At 43.0% G+C, this 16,339-nt stretch overlaps 1 protein-coding gene across 7 annotated transcripts in view; it reads right to left on the reverse strand.

Moving 5' to 3' along the window:
• The window catches only part of ATP11A (ATPase phospholipid transporting 11A), a 224,818-nt gene that overhangs the window by 95,806 nt on the left and 112,673 nt on the right, over window positions 1-16,339 (reverse strand). The gene's annotated exons all lie outside the window — the stretch shown is intronic.

Raw genomic sequence — 16,339 nt, forward strand, 5'->3', positions numbered from 1 at the left:
CACCAGCTCCGAGGTGACGAAAGCACTTCAGCAGCTGGAGTTGAGACTAGAACGCAGCCTCAGAATAGAAAGGTCTTGGACAGCAGGTTGCAATTCTGCTAAAATAACTTTCAGTTTTCCTAAAGCATAATAAACAGTGCTGAAAAGGGGGCGCTAGTATTGCCGGTTACCGAGAAGACCGTGTTAAACAATAGAAAAGTCAATCAGCACTGTAGTCAGAGATCTGGGTTCAATCAACACGGTGTGGCCTTCTGCAGGTTGATTCGAAGTCTTACTGTCATCTCCAGAAGACAGTGAGGGGCTTCTGACTCAAAGGAAATGGAACAGATACCAAAATGCTCAGCCCACCAGGTTTCTAATAAAGTACTTCTATTAGGCTTCCCTCTCCCAATACTGGGTCATTTCTTTAATGGTTCAGGAAACCATCATTTTTCCAAAAGTTTTTTACACCGGTATAACATAAGCAATCTAGCATTTTTATTTATTTGATGCTATCCTTAATCAGGTTCTTTGTGGGTGCGTGTGTATTACCTCTTTTGCATATATCTCAACTTCCTGGGGATCAGAAGCTGTTTTTACCTGTGTACCCCTTCATAGCTTAGTAAGCAAATGAGCCACCCACTGTTGTCAAGTCAATTCCGGCACATACTGACCCCACTGGGCAGAACTGAACTGTGTCCTAGGGTTTCTGGGGCATCTTTCCAGGAGCAGCCAGCCTCGCCACTCTCCCTCAGAGTGGCTAGTGGGGTTGAACTCTTGACCTTGCAGCCCTCTGCACTACCGGGGCTCCTTACTATAAGCACAGTAGCTATATAAATGTTTGCACATAGTCTTCAGTAAGTTCCTCTTGTGTCTATGTTTGCCGATATTGCCCTTTATTTTAGGGCCTAGCTTTGCTCTAAGTTTGTAGAAACTAAAGGGAAAAGACCAAATTCCTCTCTAGCCACTCCGATCCTGATCACAGAGATGTTCAGTGAGATGAAGGAAACAGTGCTCATCGCAGACAGTCAGGCTTCAAAGTTCCTTGGAAACAGAAATGGACAGGGCTGCTACCTGGTGGCTCAGCAATATATGTAAGTAAGCTCAGTGGGTTTTTCCCTTGTAACAATGTGTGATGTGGTTCACTCAGAGCAGCCTACACATTCTATAATAATCACCACCCTCCATCTGCAGCGAGTGAATTCAAACAAGGGGACAGCATGGCACCAGCTCTTGTAGTGATGCCGAAGGTCAGGTCATCCTAGTTCTGGCAAAGCGCACACACACAAATCTTAACTTCATTCGTCACACAATCTCGCAGCCTTTCTGATTACTGTCCCATTTTGTTGGGAGGCCATCAACAAGGAATACTGACTTTAAAACCCTTCTCTTTTTCTTCTTATTAAATACTTTTGTTGGGGGTTCTTCTAGTTCTTATACAACCCATCCACCCATCCATTGTGTCAAGCACATTTGTACATATGTTGCCGTCATCCTTTTCAAAGCGTTTTCTTTCTACTTGAGCTCTTGATATCAGCTCCTCATTTTGACCCTCCCTCACCCTCCTCCCTCTCTCACGAACCTTTGATAAATTATAGATTATTATTTTCATATCTTACATTGTCCTCTGCCACCCTTCGCCCACTTTTCGGTAGGTCGACCCCTGGGAGGAGGTAAAACCCTTCTTAATAGACCCCCTCTGCCCGCAGCTGCTGGATGTTAACAGCCTTCTCAGGCAGAGCACTGAAAAGTCAATTATGGCAGATGTCGTTAAGTTAAAATGTCATCTTTCCTTTTGCGCTCCCTTTTGACCCTTTTAAAAGCTATTTAAATTCTTAATGTTTTCTGCTTTCTCTTTGATTGTGGTTTTCCTATGTTTTGTTTAATCATTGTGGTTGGCTTAAATTGGCTTCCTGCTTGTGTTTGATATTATTTGCTGCATAAGAAATCTAGGATGGGTAGATCTGTAGAGAAAGCATGTGGACAGGCCCACGGAGGGGGCAGATGGGGGAAAGCAGACACTAACAATGAATAGGAGAAGATGATGTTCTGAAATTGATTGTGGTGACGAGTGCACAAATCTTGCTACGATGGAACAATTAAATATGTGAAGTATATGCCAATAAAACGATTTTTTAAAACTAAGCAAATGTCCTTGATTTCCTTTTCTTAGAACACAAACTAATGCTGCTTATTCTTCAGGAAGCCGCATTTTAAAAGAATCTATTCATCTGACATGGGGGTGAGTTCAGTTCGAGATCGGAAAGGTGATGAAGGTGTCATCTTCGAGTCCTGACAGTCTCTGCTCAACCAATCAAACCGGCTGCCGTCGTGATTTTGAGTTCTGCTCCACATCTGTGTCCACTCGAGCCAGGATTTTCTCGTGTGCCGATGCATTGTCTCATCACTAAACCTCACTTACACTTCTCTACATGCTTCCACGCATATCTGAAGACCGCGAGAGGGACTTTTAATAACCCAGGCACACAGACACTGCAGAGATTCTAGAAACAAGCCACTCAGATGTAACAAATGTTAACGCTGTTGCCATATTTGTACGAAATATTTTTTACAGACAAAAGTTTCAAATTTGGATTTTTAAACAAGCCATTTTGAAAGTATCTGCCTCCTCTTTTCCTTTTTTCCCCTTTAACTTTGAGCAGTGGATAAATAAAAGGAGAAGAGGCGTCTACCTACAACCCTACCTGAAGGGGCTAGAGAGTACCCTTTAAACAAACAAACAAACAAACAAACAAACAAACAAACACGAACGCTACTGCCGAGGGGGTTCAACTCATGTCATCCCAGTGTGTCTCGGAGCAGACTCTACTCCCTATCGTGTCTAAGGCGGGGATCTTTCAGAAGTAGATCGCCAAGTTTTCCCTCCAAGCCTCTTCCGGGTGGATTCGAACTGGCAACTTTGCTTAGCAGTAGAACCCTTAACTGTTTGTGCCACCCAGAGGCATCTTTTGATATGTTGAATTCCTAAGAGAAGGCCAATCTTCAACAAAGTTACTCTACCAAATGCAACTTTCAATAGTCCTGAATGTATGCTCACAGTCCACCCAATCCTAATTCTATGTTAAACAACTAAACCCATATCCATTTGCAAAGCACACTTTACACACTAGAAAAACATTCTCTTTTTAGTAATCAAGAAGATTACTAGACCCTACAGGCACAGAGAGAAATCAGTGTTTTCAGGAAAGACTACACATTCTCTACGCCTACTTAGAGCACGCTTTCCAGGTCATTGCCTCGCAACTCTCCTACAGTCTTCAAGGTAGAAGGGACGGTCAGGAGACACAATCATTCTCAGAGACATGCAAACCCTGTCCTGGCTAGTCCTGATTCTCTTCGCCATGTGGAAACACAACTGGTTTTATGCCTATTTGCACACTCATTTCAACATTCTTCTCCTCCTTAGACATTTGTGCTTTTTGAATCAGTTGGTGCCTCAGTTTGGATCAGGGAGTGCATCTCATAGTGAACAAAGTAAAACCCTCAGCAAGTATTTGCTGCTATATATGGATCAGAGTGATTTCTTTGATAATCACTTTGAAACCGTGGGAGAGAGGAAGGTCATTATCTGGAGCCATGGCGCTGGGTGGTGGGTGCAGATAGTCCTGGGACTTGAGTGGTCAGGCTTGGGGTTGCTCGGAGGGTCTCACAGAATGTCCAGTCCAACTTTTATAAGCAGGACTAGGAACATTACACACACACACACACACACACACACACACACACACACACAAGCATTCCAAGAAGTTATAAAGAAAAAGCAAAATAAAACAAAGGGAATCCAACTTGGCATCTTTTAAGCATATCTTGGTCTTTTTTTTATTTTTTAAATCTTTTCTCCTAACACCTTCCAAAAAAACCCAAACAAACTCACAGCTATCAAGTTGATGCTGACTCACAGTAACCCTGCAGGACGAGGGAGAACTGCCCCTGTGTGTCTCAGAGACTGTAATTCTTCGCGAGAGTAGAAAGCCCCATGTGGTGACTTCGAACTGCTGGGTTAGCAGCCCCAGGCATAATCCCTATGCTGCCAGGCCTCCTCGCCAGTACCTTAGGCTGTGGATTAAAAACCTGGTTTGTTCATACCAAGCCAGTGGGGACGGTGCCCCAGTACTAATCTCCTAGCAGTTACTGAGGTCCACACTTGCTGCCGGGCACTACACTCTGGGTCCAAGCTTCCAGAGCTCCCTATGAGCTGCTCTGACTTGGCTTCACTCCCCTTCGTAACAAACAGCAATAGAAAAAGAATGATAAAAACAGCTGTGTTAAAAGAAAATAAGTTAAACAAAACAAAATAAACAACAACAAACGCCTTGCCTCTGAAAAGGCAAATGTCGTATATTACAGTTGGTTCCGTACACATGTAGAACCTGCTAAGGTAGAGGATTTTCTGACTTAGAGTGGCCCAATAAGACAGACAGCTCTGCCCCCTGGATTTCCCGAGGCTGCCCACTGTAAGGAGCTGTTCTCTCTCCTGTTCACATAGATAAGTGTATCTATTTACATACTGCCACTGTGGCTCCTTCTATCACCTCTGTGGATGGATCATGAGCCTGTGTCATTCAAAATCTTTTTTGGAATGGGCTGTGCCACACGCTAATAGAACGAATCTAACAATGTTTAATAATTAGTTTTTCCATATCTTCAGGGTATGCTCTCCTAAGCACATTTGAAAGACAAAACTCAAATAAGTGACTTGCCCAAGATTGTTTAGCATGCCAGGTCAAGGGCTTAGCCTTAAAGCATCTATAAGCTGAAAAACTGAGTTACAAAAAAGTGGAGTCACTACATTTCTCAGATTTTAATTCCTAAGCATACACTATAACATGAACGCCAAACTACTCCATCCGCTAAGTAAAGAGCAGCATTCACCAAATGACAAAAATGCCCATTTTGGGGGGGGGGGGGTGTTTTTGCTACTATGCAGTTTCTGTAAAGGGAAAAAACCACCGTGGGTCACTGTTGCTGCTGATAAGCCATGGTCTCATATCCTCCAAGACTTCAACAGATCTCAGCAGAGTTCAATGTGCTTGATCAGTGAGATTGATATAGAGTAGGGGTAAGAAAATATTTAAACAAGAGCAAAGAATTGTCACCTGTTAAATCTTATTCAGAAATCCAGCAGCTCTTAAAAGTTTTGATTGTGACCCAAGTTAAGAAATACACCTCAAATGATGACCCAACATACACAGAGGTAACTGAAGCAGAAGGTTCGCAAAATGAAACTTATTATGTGCTTGCTATCCCTGATGTTACTTGTTTATTAGCTGAGCTGCAATTTTTTTCTTTTAAAAATCATTTTATTGGGGGCTCGTACAACTTTTATCACAATCCATCCATCCATCCATCCATTGTGTCAAGCACATTTGTACATTTGTTGGCATCATCATTCTCAAAACATTTGCTTCTTACTTGAGCCCTTGATATCAGCTCCTCATTTTCCCCTCCCTCCACGGCCCCCTCTCATGAACCTTTGATCATTTATAAATTATTATTATTTTGTCATATCTTGCACTGTCTGATGTCTCCCTTTACCCACTTTTCTGTTGTCCATTCCTCAGAGAGGGGGTTATATGTAGATCCTTGTGATTGGTTCCCCCTTTCTAGCCACACCTTCCCCTTCCCCTCCTGGTATTGCTACCATCATTATTGGTCCTGAGGGGTTTATCTGTCCTGAATTCCCTATGTTTCCAGCTCTTATCTGTACCAGTGTACATCCTCTGGTCTAGCTGGATTTGTAAGGTAGAATTGGGATCATGATAGTTGGCGAGGAGGAAACATTCAAGAACTACAGGAAAGTTGTATATTTCATCTGTGCTACACTGCACCCTGACTGGCTCATCTCCTCCCCGTAACCCTTCTGTAAGGGGGTGTCCAGTTGCCTACAGATGGGCTTTGGGTCTCCACTCCACACTCCCCCTCATTCACAATGATATGATTTTTTTTGTTCTTTGATGTCTGATACCTGATCCCTTCAACACTTCATTATCACACAGGTTGGTGTGCTTTTTCCATGTGGGCTTTGTTGCTTCTGAGCTAGATGTCTGCATGCTTACCTTCAAGCCTTTAAGCCCCCAGATGCTATATCTTTTGATAGCTGGGCCTCATCTTTCTTCACCACATTTGTTTATGCACCCAATTTGTCTTTGGCGATTGTGTCGGGAAGGTGAGCATCATGGAATGCTGGATTGTTAGAACAAAGCGTTCTTGCATTGAGGGAGTACTTGAGTAGAGGTCCAATGTCCATCTGCTACCTTAATACCAAACCTATAAATATATGCACATAGACCTATTTCCCCATCGTTCTATATAAATATATTTACATATGTACATGCCTGTATTTCAGGGTTCTCAACCTGTGGGTTGTGAAACTGAGCTGCAATGTATGGTTGGGAATAGACTGCTCACAGGCCCTCGGTGCCATGTGATGGCGCAGGTACCTGTTGGGAAAGAACAGCATACTGTCTGTGCCTGCAATTTGCAGGTCTGAGATTCTGCCTCCTCTATGAGTTCTTGATTGAAATAATGTCTTTAATGGGGTCCATCTTCTCTCGAAGCATTATTACTTTCTATTTCCTGAAACATAATAAACAGACAAAGCAGCTACATGTCTTCCTGGCATTACGCAGGAACAGATCATTCCCGGGCCAAGGGCTTCTCATTTCTCAAGACTTCACAAGCCTTGATGTGAACATCTGGGACTCGGAGTTTTAGAAAGAGGCAAGTCACAAAACTGGGAGGTATCAGCAATTTTTAAAAATAAAGAAAAATGTTAGAGCCTGGCACAGAGAACTTAGCTTTCTGTTTAAAAAATCGTGCCCTGTTCTTTGTACCAGGTATTTCCTGGAAGCGTGAGACTTCTCACTTCTTAGGTTCTATCCTCTCCAGAAAGCTGTTGGTCCCTCTTCAGAGGTAAAGAGGAAGAAATTAAACTGGCAAGAACTCCTTGGAGAACCTGAATTTTAATAGTGCTTCTGTCTACCTAACTTCCGGTGTGGAAAATGCTCTAACTTACTTTCTCTTCCCAAAAGACAATATTGAGAGTCTTTGCAAATCTCAGTGCTTCAAAGTTAGTTATATTCTGATGTGGAGCCCTGAGAAGCATCAGATCATGTGTCCAAATTACAAATGAGAGATGCTTCCATTATTTAATTTTAAATTCACAAACTGCCCAAAACATACAAACCTAACTAACCATTTCTCCTGACACCAGACTGAGTCAAACAAAAGCCTTACCAGCTTCCATTTCTATCTTGTTCATACACACAGAGAGAGAGAGAGAGAGAGAGAGAGAGAGAGAGAGAGAGAGAGAAATCACTATCGCAGGGTGATTTTAACTATACTGAACTTTAGTTTTAAAAATTAAGTCTGAGATACAGGCTATGCCAGTACTCCTCCTTCATCTTTGAAGAATGAAATCCTGAAGCCCCATGTGAGTATGGAAATATTTAAGAGTTATAGAGTAGAAAAGAGGATATTTTTGTTGTTGTTGCCTCTTCACCTGCCCTTCTTTCTTCTGGGATGGAGAGAAAGGAACTCATTTTGACAGGAAAGAAAAGGGGATTGGATTGGATCAGATAGGACAGCCTAGACTCAACTCTAGCACACTGCCATCAAGTCAATTCTGTCTGATAGCAACCCTACAGGACAGAACTGTCCCTATGTTTCCAGGACTTTTAACTCTTTAAGGAGTAGAGAGCCTTGTCTTTCTACATCAAGCAGCTGGTGGTTTTGAACAGCTCACCTTGGAGCTAGCAGCCCAAAAGGTAACCATTATGCCACTAGGATCTATAGATTGGGGGTAATGAGTTGAACTGGGGAAGCCTTCGAACCATCTTGTATCCTGTACCTCAAGCAAATATCCCCAGTGATGCAGTAGGCTAAATACTGGTTGGTGACAAAAAGGTAGTGGTTTGAATGCACCAGCTGTTCTGTGGGGAAAAGAAGAGGTTGTCTGTTTCCATAAAGATATAGAACCGCAGAAGCCCTGGGGCACACTTCTGCTCGGTCCTATATACTATGAGTTGTAATATACCATTGGGTTTTAACTCATGGACCACTCTAGGCCCCCAAACAACTTGGAAAATGACAATAAATGTACTTATATAGGGGTGAATGAAGATTGACATCTACAGATCATATCTAAGACTATCTTATCCGTTCCCCAATCTCTTTCATATAACATATATGGCAGGAGTCTCTGGGCCATTTCTAGTATCCCAAATCACCCTGCAGGTCTGGGGGATGGGGGCTAAATATACAAAATGTATCCACAGAACTCTCTGCAGAGCAGCTGTCAACATTTGCTATTCCTCAGTGATGAACTGAACATCTACAGGGAACACATTTGGGGGAGAGAGGGCTACCATGCTCCCTTACTTGAGAGACTTATGCTCCACCCCTACAAACTCGGGGGAAGGCACTACACTTCACCTTTACTGGGAACAGAAGAGAGAACTGGTTGACACGACAACATAGACATGGGAGGGGGGGCAGGTATCAAAGCCCAAGATCGGAGAAAGGGAAAGACACCAGGTGCTTGTTTAAATCCAAATCACAGGCAGAAATATCCAGAGCTAGAATTGTAATCAAGGTTAAAAAAATAAACAGACAAAAAAACCCTCCATAAATATATCTGGACTATTTTCTTCTATTAGCTTCCTTTAAAAAAACCTAAGGATATAGAAAGAACTAATCATAGTGTCACATACATACATTCTATAAAATATATTTGTGATATATGTAGATTAACATGTACAGCCCATTTAATGCAAAAGGGGGGGGGGAAACAGTGGCGTCTAGAGGTGGAGTTTGAACCTCTGCTAGAGTTGGGTGCCACGGAATCAATTTCATCTCATAGCAACCTGGTATGACCGAGTAGAGAGGGCTGCCCCAAAGCACTTTCTTTTATAAAAATTATTTTTTAAATCATTTTATTAGGGGCTCATACACCTCCTATCACAATCCATACATACATCAATTGTATAAAGCACATGTGTACATTCGTTGCCCTCATCATTCTCAAAACATTTGGCATCACGCCCCTGGCATCAGGTCCTCATTTTTTCTCTTTCCTCTCCACTTCCCCCTCCCTCATGAACCCTTGATAATTTATACATTATTATTTTGTCATATCTTGCTCTGTCCCACGTCTCCCTTCCCCCACTTTTCTGTTGTATGTCCCCCAGGGAGGAGGTCACATGTAGATCCTTGAAATAGGTTCCCCCTTTCCAACATACCCTCCCTATGCCCTCCTAGTATTGCCACTCACACCACTGGTCCAGAGGGGATCATCCACCCTGGCTTCCCTGTGTTTCTAGTTCCCATCTGTACCAGTGTACATCCTCTGGTCTAGTCAGGCTTGCAAGATAGGATTCGGATCATGACGGTGGGAGGGGTGGGGGGTGAAGGAAGCATTTAGGAACTAGAGGAAAGTTGTATTTTTCATCGTTGCTACATCGCACCAACTGTCTCGTCTCCTCCCCAAGACCCTTCTGTAAGGGGATGTCCAGTGGCCTACAAATGGGCTTTGGGTCTCCACTCCGCACTCCCCTGCTCATTTACTATGGCAAGATTTTTTGTTCTGATGATGCCTGATACCTGATCCCTTTGACACTTTGTGATCACACAGGCTGGTGTGCTTCTTCCATGTGGGCTTTGTTGCTTCTGAGCTAGATGGCCGCATGTTTACCTTCAAACCTTTAAGACCCCCAGATGCTATATCTTTTGATAACCGGACACCATCAACTTTCTTCGCCACCTTTGGCCACAAAGCACTTTCGAAGCTGTACGCTTTATGGGAACAGATAGCCAGGTCTCCCTCCCATCCAGCTGCTGGAAAGGTTATGAGGCACCAACCTTTCAGTTATCAGCCAAGTCCTTAACTGTTGCCCACTGTACTGTAGCTAAGCAGTTGATAATCAACAATTCTATGAGGGGGCTTCAAAAAGTTCAGAGAAAACTTCCATGACCTTTACATTCAAAGTTTCCACAAGCATTTTGGAGGTCTCTCTTATTCTAAGAGCAATGGATAAACAACCACACACCTCATTAGAAGCCAGAAAGTGAGGAGAAAAGGGAAGACAGACAGAGAGGGCGTGGGAGAAGAGCCTTCCAGACCGCTCTACTTCGAACACTCTTGGAGCTCACCAAGGGTTCTGCTAAGATTCCTACTTCTTCGTTATTGGGTTCGGCCTCCTTTGCCTGCGTGCCCTGCACGGACAGAAGCAAAGTATCCCCTGTAGAGCCATTCCCTCCCTGACAAAGATGTTCTCAAATCATGTAACCCAAGGAACATACAAAGAACTGGTACTGAATATATAGCAACCCCGTACTATCAGTGCTAAAAGATAAATAACAAAGATATTAATAGGTATTTCTCCATAGAAGATATGCAGCTGATTAAAATGATACACAATCTCTTTAGTTATCAGGAAAATGCAAAATAAACCCTGCCATTCCCTTGAGCCCATATACTATTTACATGAAATGTCCAGAGAGGGACAATCCATAGAGACAGGACAAAGACCAGTCGTTACCTGGTGCCGGGAAAGTGAGGTGGAAAGGAGTTGGGGAGCAATGACTAATGGATAGGAGGTTTCATTTTGGAGGTGTTGAAATTGTACAATGATGATTTTTAATAACTCTGTAAATATAATAAGAACCACTTAATTATATTCTTTAAGCAGCTGGATTTTAGGGTATTCAAATTATTATCTCAACAAAGCTGAAGCTTCAGTCTCACAAATTCATGTGAGATTCTATACACTGTTTACTATTTTACTTCTAAATCAATACAGTTCTCACATTGTCCTGCTTCAGTTCAGTTGTCATCTTATTTTACTAAAACTACTCTATTCCTTTCTCATTCTATCACCAAAATAAAGCATGAATTTTACTAAAGGTAGGATTCCTTCCATTTTAAGGTAAATATACATTTTCAATATTCCTATTAATTTTACAGTGCAAAGCCAAATAGAACCAAACTTAAATAGGATTTTTATAGACATCTTTTCCCCCTTCTGTTGTATTAATTAGGATAGGATATTTCTGAATGCAAAATTCTAACAGACAACGATTGAGTGACTCAAAATAACAAAATTGATAAAGATTTAGGGTATGGAAGCATTTAGTGTTAAGAGCAAAGGATACAAAGCGCACAAGGGCAAAAGAAAACATTTAAAGATATGCTGAATATCAATTTTAGCCGGAGTTAGTCATCTAATGGAAGTTTCGAATTTCAGCTGAAATAAACAAACTCTATTAGCTGAATTACATTGTGGCGAATAGAAGCATATCATCTAACCCCAATTAGTAGATCTATTTTAAAACAGGTGGCTCCTTCAAATGACCACTTTTCACATTTACAGATATCCAATGGCAGAGCAATTTTTTTGTCCTGGTGTCTGTTTATAATTTAAAAGGATGCACAGGAAGGTAATGTACAGCGTCGGCGCTGCTAAAAATAATATCAGTCTGGTTTGATATTCTAGTTAGGGGCTAGTTTTGTCCCCCCAGGGCCACTCATGCACCACAGGCCAGGCCTTCCCGGCCACCAGCCTCTACAGGGCACACGTTCTCCTCTTTGGTCTGCAAAGAAGTTTGGGTTTTCGTTCTTGGTTTTGTAGAACTCATTCAAATACACCTTAAATTGAAGCTAAGGGTTTATGCTCTTTTGATAAGATTAGCATTTCCATCCCAGCGATCTTACCACTTTGCCCAGTGTCCAGTCCCAGGCTGGTCTGCACTCCAGGGAGGACCAAGGCTCTAAAGCGGTGGGTCTCAACCTTCCTAACGCCGCGACCCTGTAATACAGTTCCTCAACCCTGAAATTATTTTTGTTGCTACTTCATCACTGTCATTTTGCTACTGTCATGAATCGGGTGACCCCTGTGAAAGGTTCGTTCAATCCCAAAAGGGGTTGCGACCCACAGGATGAGAACCGCTGCTCGAACGCATCTCACTAAGAACCAGAAATCCCTTCTGTCTTCACGAGTCCGGAGCCATTAGCAGCTGGTGTCCTCGGCACAGAATCAAAAACGTAACTGAAGGTGAGCCGCTGTGACCATGAGCGGCAGAGATTACTGTTCTGTTGGTTTCCCTCACAAACGGTGGGTATGTTTCAAGGTTTCTCAGTGGCATGTCCCCACCCCTACCCCCGTCAGGAAACTATTTGCAAACACAGATGATTTGGATGGCTAAAACACAGCGGAAATCCTCGTTATTCAAAAGCAACGCCCATCTGGAAAATGCTAAACCTCACCTGAAGGAAACCGCAATTTCCCAGGTCTAGACTGAAAGCAAAAAGATTTTCTAACCACAAATGGATCTGAGCTTTACTCTGATTCTCCTAATTCTAGTTTAGAAGAAAAACGGAATGTCCCAAGAGAGTTCAGGTGATGGGTGGAGTACAGAGCGGTTCAGGGAAAGGGAAGAAACTGTGATTTCAGATACTGTACAAAGCAAGAAAGAGTTTGGATTGAGATATATATGACACTGCTGATTCTCCAACTCTGACTAAACACCTCTCAGCAAAAAAATGGAACTGCTAATTCCATCCAATTCCCTGTACATTTTTGACAAACAGTAAGATTTCTGAGCAGGCAGCAGACGAAGGAGCAGTCACCTTTAATAGGTCTTCCATTTTGCCTTGTGTAGGGTTAGGCCAATATCAGACCACAGCGTGGGGATGATCCTGTCATTCTGGATCTGCCGGATTATAACCATATACACTTGCCAAACCGTGGAGAGTCGCAGCCCACCTAAGTTAACACATCGTTTTTAGGGAAACAACACAATGGCACACAGAAGCTGTGGGATAATAAATCTGTGTTGCTTTAAAGTCGCTAAACTTGTGGTGATTCGTTATACGACAGAAGAAACTAATACACCTTTAGTTTTATAAGCACCATCTAGTTCTTACAACATCACTGTTGTTATTTACAGAAAGGCAAATCAGAACATGGGCGTTGGAACCAGGCTCCATTTCTTACCAGGTAGGAGACATTAGGTGTGTTTTTAAAACCCAATTTTCCTCAATAAAAGTACCTAACTTATAAGGTTAGTTATAATAGCATCTGGCTCAAAAGAAGAGGCACTCAGTAAATCTTTCATTTGCTGCTTGTTTGTGAAAATCAGCAAGGAAGCTGTAAAAGTACAAGTCAACTGTAAGTAGCTGACAAACCTGGGATGTGAGGAGGGCCAGGTCTACGTGACCCCAGCACCGGCTCTGTTCTCCATTCCTCTGGCAGACTGATGGATGCTAGGTCATCCAAAGGACCAGCTGCTCAGCAGCAGACTGAGCACACAGGTGGAGCATTAGCAGGGGACACAACACTTCTTTATCCAATAATCTACTTCCCCAAAAGCTACCTAAGTGAACGTCATCAGGGAAATCCCATCTAGACTTTCGGACACATGACACTTTAATAGTATTTGTATTTTGAGGTATGTGTGAGAGGTGCACAAGATGCTAAAGACGGTGGGATGGTGGTGCGAAGCTCCTTTTCTCTCTCCAACTGTTGACTGAAAGGAGGGCACTTGAAGATGCGGAGGGAGAAAAAGTTAGGGAGAAATGATTCTTGGCCAGGCCGGTCAGGTGTGCAGATTGGAGGGTGGGGTGGGAGGAGAGAAAGACAGAGAAGTGGGTTAGAAAAACATTGTAGTCTCAGGACCAGTTAAATGGAAACTAGATTTCAGAGAGCATTGCTATTCTCAATCCAAGAGAGAAAAGCATTTGTTATGGATTGATTTATATCTCCCCTAAATGCTAACCTCGAGGCTTATGTCTATGTCCCAATTTGAGCATGTGTTGTCTTTGCTATGTTAAAAGGCAGGATTAAAGAGCTAGAGAGAGAGAGATAAAGAGAGAGAGAGCGAGATCATCTCATTTATAGAGGGTTCAATGGGATGTTGTTATGACTTGACGAGATAAGCTGTGCTTTTCTTTAAAAACCAAAATAGATAAATATTTTTGTTTGTTTGTTTTTAAAAAGGAGAGAGTGTGTGAAGGCTCACAGCTTTAAAGCTTCTCCAGACTGCTTACCAGTCGGATCTAAACACTGGTCTGAGGAGCTGAAAAACGAGGGAAAGTAAAGCAGAAGTGGCCCCGGATTCTTTAGTGACAGACTAATTCCTTTCAACCCTATGGGCAAAAGTAAGGGGAAGGGAGGATTCGTGTAGGGTACACCTCGAGTCAATCTTCTCTGAGCTCGAGGAGAACAAGCAGGCCAGAAGAGAGGTGAAGGGGCCAGAGAGACGCTAAGCCACGTGCAGATCCCCAAGGAACTAGGAAGCCCAGCTGGAGACAAAGACCTCCCCAAGCCCCGGAGTTTTAGATGGAAGAGTCCAGTCTGTCTCTCACAACAATTTAAACATTATTTGAGAGCCATAAATATATTTTTACAAACAAATGAGATCACCATTATCTGAATAATATCCTTGGAAATGATTCAAGTGTACTCAAGCCACTTTTGCATACCGAAAGAGCTGCATAGGGTTTGATAGCTCATTCGTCAACTCCTGCCCTAGACGGACAGAGCGGGGCTCCCTACCGGTGGGCAGCTAGCCTCCTAAACTACGAGAACATTGGTTTCTGTTTGTCAACGCCATCCGCTTGAGCTATTTCTGTTCCAGCAGCAGGTAGGAAACTAAGAAAGTGTTTTATAGCTTGCTTGGCTTTGCAGGCCGAAGACAAGTCCACGGCTGTGGGGGTGATGCCGACTCCTAGCAATAAAGTGGAACTGTCCCTTAAGATTTTTTCCCCAATGCCATCTTATTGGAAGTTCATACAGATATCATATCGTTCCATATTTCAATCACCTCAAACAATATCGTACAATTGCTCCCACAATCAGCTTCGGAACCTTCTCTTCCTTCCTGAACTCCTCGATGCCAGTTCCCTTTTACCCACACCCCTCCACCACTGTACCCTCTCCAACCCCACAGGCTCATCGATCCTGGCTTTCATACACTGAAAAACATGTGACAAACATTCAAGAGGGTGACCCCAATGACGTAACACATCTGAGATAAACCCCAATATGAACAAACAAACCAAAAAAATACAGAACACAGTACAAAAACAAGATTAGGTCTAATGGCCGTCAAAGTTGGGGGTGAGGGAGCAACTGACAAGGTTTTAACTGTTCAAGTCAGCTTTATCCTTTTAATCTTCTATAGTCAAGGCTCTTTCCTTAGAGGATCCTGGTGGTCTAGTGGTTCTGTACTGGGGACGCAATACAAGGTCAGCAGTTTGAAGCCATCAACCTCTCTGAGGGAGAAAGGTAAGGCTTTCTACTCCTAAAAAGAGTTGCAATCTCAGAAACCCAGAGAGGCAGTTCTGCCCTGTCCTGTAAGATACCTGCGCATCCGAATTGACGGGGTGACACTTTTTTAAAAACATTTTCCTGAAGTAGACATTTATATCCTTGTCTTATCAAGCAGCTGCTCTGTTTTCTCTAATTTCACATATGAATACCTGTATGAGAGGACTTCCAAAATTTGTGGGAAAAAATAGCAGTAAAAGATAATGGCATTTCCCCATGAACTTTTTGAAGCCCCTTAGTATAAGGCAGTGGTGTGTGGCTAGGAAGGCAGGAGATGGGTTAAAGGGGCTAGCCTACTACAGTCAGGTGGCCAAGGTCGTCAGGAAGAGCGCCGAGTCCACTGTTAGGGATGAGCTCCTTACTTGGATGCCCAAGTCCAGGCTAGGAACCCTTGTGATGGTGATCACAGAGAATCTAGTTTTGTGTCCGGGTAAGAGCAGAGAGCCTGGAGTGGAAGTCATGATTTCCCACTCCAGTCACAATTGCCAAGTTGTAGGTCACTGCTGTCTAACTCCTTGAGCTCCTTCTCAAATGAACAGGGAAGGAAATCATGAGCTGTTGACAAAATAATCACTGTCCTTTGGCGTGAGCCTCAGACCAAGGCAGACCCCGTGGCCATAGCGCAATGCTTTGCCAGTGACTTTCTAACCTCATCTACTTCAGAATGGAAGTCCAAGGTTGGGCAGTCCTGCAAGTGTGCCTGTGTCACGGAAGGTAAGTGCCTGCAGCAACAGTATGCTTATGACAGGCAAGAGTTGATGGTGATGCTATTTTATGAAGAAATGCAAAGTTGTTGACGATTAAGTTCTGAGAAGGCTGAGGGAGCTGGGAGCAGAGCAGATTACCAAAGACTAGGAGAATTCTATGTGAGGCACTGCCTAATTTTTTTTAAGTCCTGGAGACTTTCAAATTACTTGGGATGGTGGATTAAAATATCAACTAGCAAGAGAGATGTTCAGATAACCAAATATCCAAACCCCCGATTCTTCACAAGTCATGACAAAAAAAAAAAA

The sequence above is a fragment of the Tenrec ecaudatus genome, chromosome 11, assembly GCF_050624435.1.
Source record: "Tenrec ecaudatus isolate mTenEca1 chromosome 11, mTenEca1.hap1, whole genome shotgun sequence".
NCBI lineage: Eukaryota > Metazoa > Chordata > Mammalia > Afrosoricida > Tenrecidae > Tenrec > Tenrec ecaudatus.